A 7,945-nucleotide genomic window follows, 5' to 3' on the forward strand; every position below is an offset into this window, starting at 1 on the left:
ACGTTATTCCGACACATTTTCTACAATTAATTCTGATTGATGTCTCAAAAAAAGGGGTTTGTAGAAATACTTCTTGTTCTTTTGTTGTGAACGGCATACATACGCTATTGCCCCAAACAAACAGCTAGCAAATGCAATCGCCATAGCAGCCCCAACAAATTGATCAATTGATGTTTTAATTCGATTTTGTTCGGAAAAAAAAGTTGTTCGACCTTCTCATTTTTTTTGTTCGCCCGCCATAGTTCTTAGGGTTCTCACCAAATTGGAGTTCTCAGTGGATCCTCTCCATATATATATATATATATATATATATATATATATATATATATATATATATATATATATATATATATATATATATATATATATATATATATATATATATATATATATGGGCAGGATCAATGGGGAAGTAACCAATCGGGGGAAGCGGGGGGAAGCAAAAAAATTTTTTTTTTTTCATTTTTTTTGAATTTTTTTTTTCCGGCATCAAGATCACACGAAAATATGGACATTTAGAAGAGACACCTCGTGATGAATGTTATTATTTAGGCGGAAAAACGATCGACAAAAATAACATTCAAGATAATATTGTTCGTGATGAATATGAACGTTTTTTTTTTCATATTTTGTGAAGTAAAATTTAGCCCGATTTAGAGTTTAGGGTTTAGGGTTTAGGGTTTGGTGTTTTGGGTTTATTCCATAAACCCAAAACACCAAACCCTAAACCCTAAACCCTAAACCCTAAACCTTAAACTCTAAACCGTTCGTGTTAAAAACTCAATCTAAATCCTAAATCTAAACCCTAAATCTAAACCCTAAACCCTAAATTTCTAAACCCTAATATCTAAACCCTATAAACCCTAATATCTAAACCCCAATAGCTAAAACCTCAAAATACGCTCGAAAAACACGATAATTGTTATATATTACTTATTCGAGCGTTTTCTCGCCAAAATAAAAACATTTATCAAAAAGTGTCTCTACTAAATGTTCATATTTTCATCTCATCTATAATGTTCGTGAACAAAGTTTTTTCAAAAAACGAAAAGAAAAAAAAGTTTTTGCTTCCCCCCGATTCCCCCAGAATGGTTACTTCCCCCTTGATCCTACCACTATATATATATATATATATATATATATATATATATATATATATATATATATATATATATATATATATATATATATATATATAAAGTCAAACACTCATGTCGTATTACAAAACACGTAAATTATTTTAACTGAAATTACGATAACATGATTTAGAAAGTTACCTCGATATTAAAACTTTATATATTTTCAAGTAGTTATGAGTATAAACTTTATAAAGAAAATTTTCATTAGTTGTATGTTTAGTTCATATACTTTAATTTTTAGCGACCCCAATGGTTTTAATGTTAAAACATTTCACGTTTAATCACATGAATGAAAGATAAAGAACTCACATAAGGAGGTGGCAAAATTATGCAATGAATCAGCCAGATGTTTGTTCCTGGTTGCTAAAACCATATTAGTATATTATGCAAATCCATGATTCATCTAACAAACTTCATATGTGGAGTTCCATATAGACAATGAACTCACATAAGGAGGTGGCAAAATGATGGATAACAGGTCAAAACAGGACTTTAAAGTGCTTGGCCCAATAGTTTCAGATGATAATTTTGAGATTGTTTGCATACTGTAGTGATACTTGGCCAAATAGTTTTAGTTGATAACTTTGAAATAGGTTGATAGTTCATGTTTTGTTGGGCCCAATGGATCATATTCTTACTTTAAAAAGAATCCTTAGTCTCATACTAATGTTTGACAAGAATAAAGAATCATGGTTGTTTTTATGTAGCCTTATTCGCTGTTCGAGTGGCCTTGTTAACCTTTTTCACCATGTTGGTGGTTAGGTTTAGTTTGGTTATTTTCTTTCTTTTGTTTTGCAGTTGCGGTTGTTGATTAAGACTAAACTTTATTTCATATTGTATCGCTTTGTATTATGTTTATTTTCGGATTCATTTTTATATATTGTTATTTTTCCTCAAAAATAAAATAAAGAATAATAAAAATGTATCATTAAAACTTTTTGTTATAAATTTTATATGAAACTCGACAGCATACTTACAATTTATCTAATTACGTAACAAAGACAAGAGATCCTTTTTCATCATGATTATATACTCATAATTTGTATTGTTCATATACATTTTGAAAAGAAAAAAATATTGGGACGCTGGTTTCTAAAAAGTTTTAAGTATTACTCCATTTTACGTTACGGTCCTATCTGTTGGGCCTACAAAAGTTTACTATACACCTTAACCCATAATACTATTTAGTTTTGGGCACGTTGGCTTGAATATATTCTTTTTCTTTTTTTAAAGAAAACATATTTTATATTTAAATTAAATAGAGTAAACTACATGTCTATAATACTATAATTCAAGCTTATCTTTGCCATTGAATATTTGAATACAAAGGGATTAGGTGGTCATTTAGGTTCTTACATTTAATTTAATAAGATTTAAACGATAGCCATCTAGTTATACCATATATGTCAAATGTAAACCAAATAATAAGTTTTAATTAATAGTCTATTAAAACTTGACATGTAAGAAGCGTACACGAAAAAACATGTGATTAGAACATCGGCCTTAAACAATATAACTATTAATTTTAAAATATAATCTCAATTCAATGTTATCCTGTACTAACTAACATGAGCTAGTGCCCCTAATTAAACTCACAATCGTAACTTTATTTATATATAAAAAATAGGACTCTCATATCCGATACCTTCCGTCTGGCTTAAAGACGCCATTATAGCACTTATTTTAATTTGTCTTCAAATGCATAAGCCATTATAGCACTTATACATTTGAATACTCAAATGAAAACAAGGAGCAAAATGTCCTCATAGCGCAGTCCTAGCAGGAGGCTACTGAATACTCAAAATGGATCGAAAATCAAAAAATAAATGTGAGGGTAAGCATTTCGTAAAATAGGTTTCTTGCTTGCGTTGGTCAGACAGTAGGTTTCTTGCTTGCATTGGTTTGGCAGACAAAGATTACAGAAAATGACAACTTTTGTTGATTTAAAAAAACTGCAAGTATCAAGGGGAAGCGGCAAAAGAGAAACAAAAAAATACGACTAACTAGAAATTTAATGGCTTTGATACTATGTTTGAGTGTAAACCCAAATAGGGTTTATAAGATAATTTTTCATACCTCGTGAGATGTATATTGATGAATTTTTATAATACAATATACAAGATATTTACGGAAAATAATAACATAAATTGTATAGCAAAGCTTCCTAGGTTCATAATATCTACGAGATCTTATATCTAATAAATCCCCACCCCCTCCGCGCGCGTGACATTTTGTTGGCGAGATGAGCAACAGAGGAAGATGTCGGCATTTCATTATTGTTTGATATATTTATATGATTAATTTATATTTTTCCCACCTAACTTCCGATAATATTTTAACAACAACAACAACAAAACTCAATTTTATAAAAGTGGGGTATGAGGGAGGTAAGATTTAGACAACCATTCCCCTATCATAGAATAAAGAGAAAAAACATTTTTCCATCCAGAGTAAAAATAACCCATGAATAGAGAAAGTTCTCCCTCTCAATATTCTATAGATAGAAAGATTGTTTCTGAATAGACATCCGACCAATAAGTAGGTTAAAAAAATATGATAAGCCATGAAAATGGTAGTCAAGTCACCGATAAATAGATGCATGTTATTGACTCGAGTCTCGATACATAGAGCCATAAAACTTTGTTCACTCACATAAATTTAACACTTACTACTATTTAACTTCACTTTATTGACATTGTTACATTACAATCACAATATCACTTTTTTTTTAACATCCGACTTCACGTCATCGTAACTTTGATGTCACGGTTATAAATGGTGTAAACTAAAATTGGGAGCTGGAAGCTAACAATTGACTGATACATTCAAAGTCACCTGGACTGCAAAATGGGTTCCCCCAATCCCCCCCCCCCCCCCCCCCACGGTCGTTGAAAACTGAGACACATAAATTTTTATCGTTATACGGAATAATTTTTATAATAATATTAATTATACGGAGTAAATTATTATGATTATGATTATGAATTTTGTTATGATATTATTATAAACGGAGTACGGAAATCGGAATATTATATGGGATTGCTATTGCTTTGCTATCAACGATGAAATGAATGTTAAATTAATAAATTGAAATTGAAATGCCAGCAAAGAAGATAAGTCAGAATAAATATAAAACTTGATGATGATAATAATTATGTGCAATGAAATCGGGACATGCAACAAGACCGGGAACATTCTTAATTAACCTGCTTTTTTTTTTTTTAATTAACCTGCTTTAAGGGCACGTTTGAACTAATTATTTAAATTGATATAACTTTATATATATTATCTTCAATCGAAAGGTATTTTAATATGTTTTGGTGACAAATTTATTTGGTATAACGATACAAATAAATAGGAATGTTAGACTCATACAATTTATATATAAAAAGTCCATAAATATATGTCACCAAAACATATTTTAATATGTTCTGAATATGAATCTGCCTCACTAGAAGGGCAATTTAGCGATGCGGAGATTTGGGAAGCAGTTAAGGATTGCGGGAGCACAAAAGCCCCCGGTCCGGACGGGTTTAATCTTAGATTTTTCAAGAAATTATGGAACATTGTTCAGAAAGATCTCATATTGGCAATTAACGCTTTTTGGGTTGATGGTAAGATTTCGCCGGGTTGTAATGCGTCATTCATTACTCTAATACCTAAAAAATCTGATCCGTTGTCTTTACATGAGTATCGGCCAATTAGTTTGATAGGTAGTTTTTACAAAATCATTGCTAAATTATTGTCCAATCGGCTAAAAAAAGTGGTGCCAAAACTTGTCGGTTATGAGCAAAGCGCGTTTATAAAGGGAAGAAACATCATTGATGGTGCGTTAATTGCAAATGAAACACTTGAATTTTTAAAACATAAAAAGTCGAAAAGTCTCATTTTTAAAGTTGATTTCGAGAAAGCATTTGATTGTCTAAGTTGGGAATTTTTAATGGAAATAATGAAAATCATGGGTTTCGGGGAAAAATGGAGGAATTGGATCTTTTCGTGTCTCAAGTCGGCTTCCATCTCAATACTAGTTAATGGTTCACCAACAAAGGAGTTCAAACTTCAAAGAGGAGTGCGACAGGGCGACCCACTCTCGCCTTTCCTCTTCATTCTTGCGGCTGAAGGTTTAAATTGGTTAACCAAGGCCGCGGTGAGGAATAACATGTTTAAGGGTGTCGAGATAGGTATGGATAAAATTCCCATTTCGATCCTACAATTCGCGGATGATACTATATTCTTTGGATCTTGGAACTTTGAGAATGTTGGAAACCTTTTGAAACTTTTAAAGTGTTTCGAGTTAACGTCCGGTCTAAAAGTTAACTATAATAAAAGTCACTTGTTCGGGGTTGGAGTGGAACATTATGATGTGGTAGATATGGCGAGAATTTTCGGGTGTAATGTTGGCTCATTTCCATTCACTTACCTCGGACTTCCTATCGGGGCAAAAATGAATAAATTCAATAGTTGGAAACCGGTGATAGATAAGTTCGAGAAAAGGTTATCGGATTGAAAAGCTCGTTCGATGTCATTTGGTGGGCGTTTGACTCTCGTTAAGTCGGTTTTAAATAGTCTGTCATTGTATTATTTCTCACTCTTTCGTGCCCCGCCGTGCATGCTAAAAAAACTCGAGTGTGTAAGACGTAATTTTTTTTGGGGCGGGACGGGTGATGTGCGTAGAGGTGTATACGAAATAGTTATATATTTATTATGAAAAACTATTAAATACGATACAATTTTACACAAGTTATTTATTTATTTATAGAGTGGATATACCTAAACCTTGCTACAACACTTATAGGCAGTGTACCTAATCGTACAATAGTGTAGTTTTTAGTAAGTCCGGTTCGTCCACAGGGAACTAGCCAAGTTTAACGCTATATTTTTAAAAACTACATTTGTATAAATATATATATAAATATAAGTAGTATTATTATTATTATAAAAGGGGGTTTTTACCGTTTAATGACCGGTTTGTCGATTTTATGTCTTAAGTCGCAGTTAAAACCTAATGTAAAATATTAAAAATAAATATAACTTAATTTAAAGCGTAAAGTAAATGACAATAATTAAAGTGCGATAAATTAAAGTGTGATAAATAAAATGACGATAAATGAAATTGCGATAATTAAAAATTACGATAATTAAAAGTGCAATAAATAAAATGACAGTAAATAAAAGTGCGATGAAATATGAAATAAAGGAATTATGCTTATTTAAACTTCCGTAATCATGATGTTCGACGTGTTGATTTTAGTTTATTACCATGGGTTAATTGTCCTTTGTCCTGGATTATTTGATATGTCCATACGGTTTTGTCCATAATAGTCCATCAGTCATAAATATAAAGTGCGAGAGTCTTCGTCAAATTATCCTTATACCCGAAGTCAAATATTCCAACTAATTGGGGATTCGAACTGTAACAAGGTCTTAATACTTTGTTTAATGAATACACCAGGTTATCGACTGCGTGTAATCCAATGTTTTACTACTGTGTTAACAATTACACCAATTACCCTTGAATGTAATCCATCCCTGTTTCAACAAGTCTATTGATTATTAATCCATCCCCGTGTCCGGTCAAATGAATAATTATTGGTATTTATAGATATCCCGCCCACCGTACCCAGTCAAGCGTATGTGGTTATATATAAATACGTCAAATTATAAGTCTATATATTAAATTAACGAGGTATCATTTAGTTAATAAAAAGCCCATTAATAGCCCATAGTCTAATTTTCACAAGTGTCGTTCTTTTATCCAAACCTCAATTATGGTCCAAAGCCCAATTACCCCTTCTTTAATATTTAGCCCAACATCACGATTACTTCGATTTAAATAAGCATAACAATAACTTAGCTACGAGACATTAATTTAAAAAGGTTGAATATAACTTACAATGATTAATAATAGCGTAGCTTTACACGGACAGAATTTCGACTTACACACTTACAACATTCGCTAACATACCCTTATTATTATTAATCTTAAATTAAAATTAAAATTCTAAATTATATATATATATATATATATATATATATATATATATATATATATATATATATATATATCTCGAGAGATAGAGAGGATAGAAAAAGATGTGTAATTCGTCCGAAAAAACGCTGAATTTATAGATGTGGCCTGTGATTCCTTCCCATGCGATCGCATGGAAATTGGTCTTCCTGGCCATGCGATCGCATGGCCTTCTTTTACAGCTCAGGAAGCTTTGTTTTCTTGTTTGCCGACGATTTTAATATATAATATAATATATATATGATTTTAATAATTAATTATATATTATATTCATGTGCATAGTTGACTTGTAATTTTTAGTCCGTTGCGTCGCGCGTTGAGAGTTGACTCTGGTTCCGGTTCCGGATTTTCGAACGTCCTTTCGTACTATTTAATATCTTGTACTTTGCATTTCGCGGCATGTATTCTTGTAATTTCTAGACGTTTCTCATCAATAATTTGAACCACTTTGATTGTACTTTGTACTTTTGAGCTTTTTGGTTGTTTGCGTCTTCAATTCGTCGAATCTGTCTTTTGTCTTCACCTTTTATTATTTAAACGAATATCACTTGTAAATAGAACAATTGCAACTAAAAGCTTGTCTTTCTTGAGGGATAATGCTATGAAATATATGTTCGTTTTTAGCATTATCAAATATTCCCATACTTGAGCGTTGCTTGTCCTCAAGCAATATATTCTTGAAATAAAAATACTAGAATCACTTCTTTATTCTTCACACTTTGTACATCAGTGATTTCTATTTGGCGGTATGAACAATGATAGTAACGTTGTGGTTTAC

The sequence above is a fragment of the Rutidosis leptorrhynchoides genome, chromosome 5 (assembly GCF_046630445.1).
Source record: "Rutidosis leptorrhynchoides isolate AG116_Rl617_1_P2 chromosome 5, CSIRO_AGI_Rlap_v1, whole genome shotgun sequence".
NCBI classification, from domain to species: domain Eukaryota; kingdom Viridiplantae; phylum Streptophyta; class Magnoliopsida; order Asterales; family Asteraceae; genus Rutidosis; species Rutidosis leptorrhynchoides.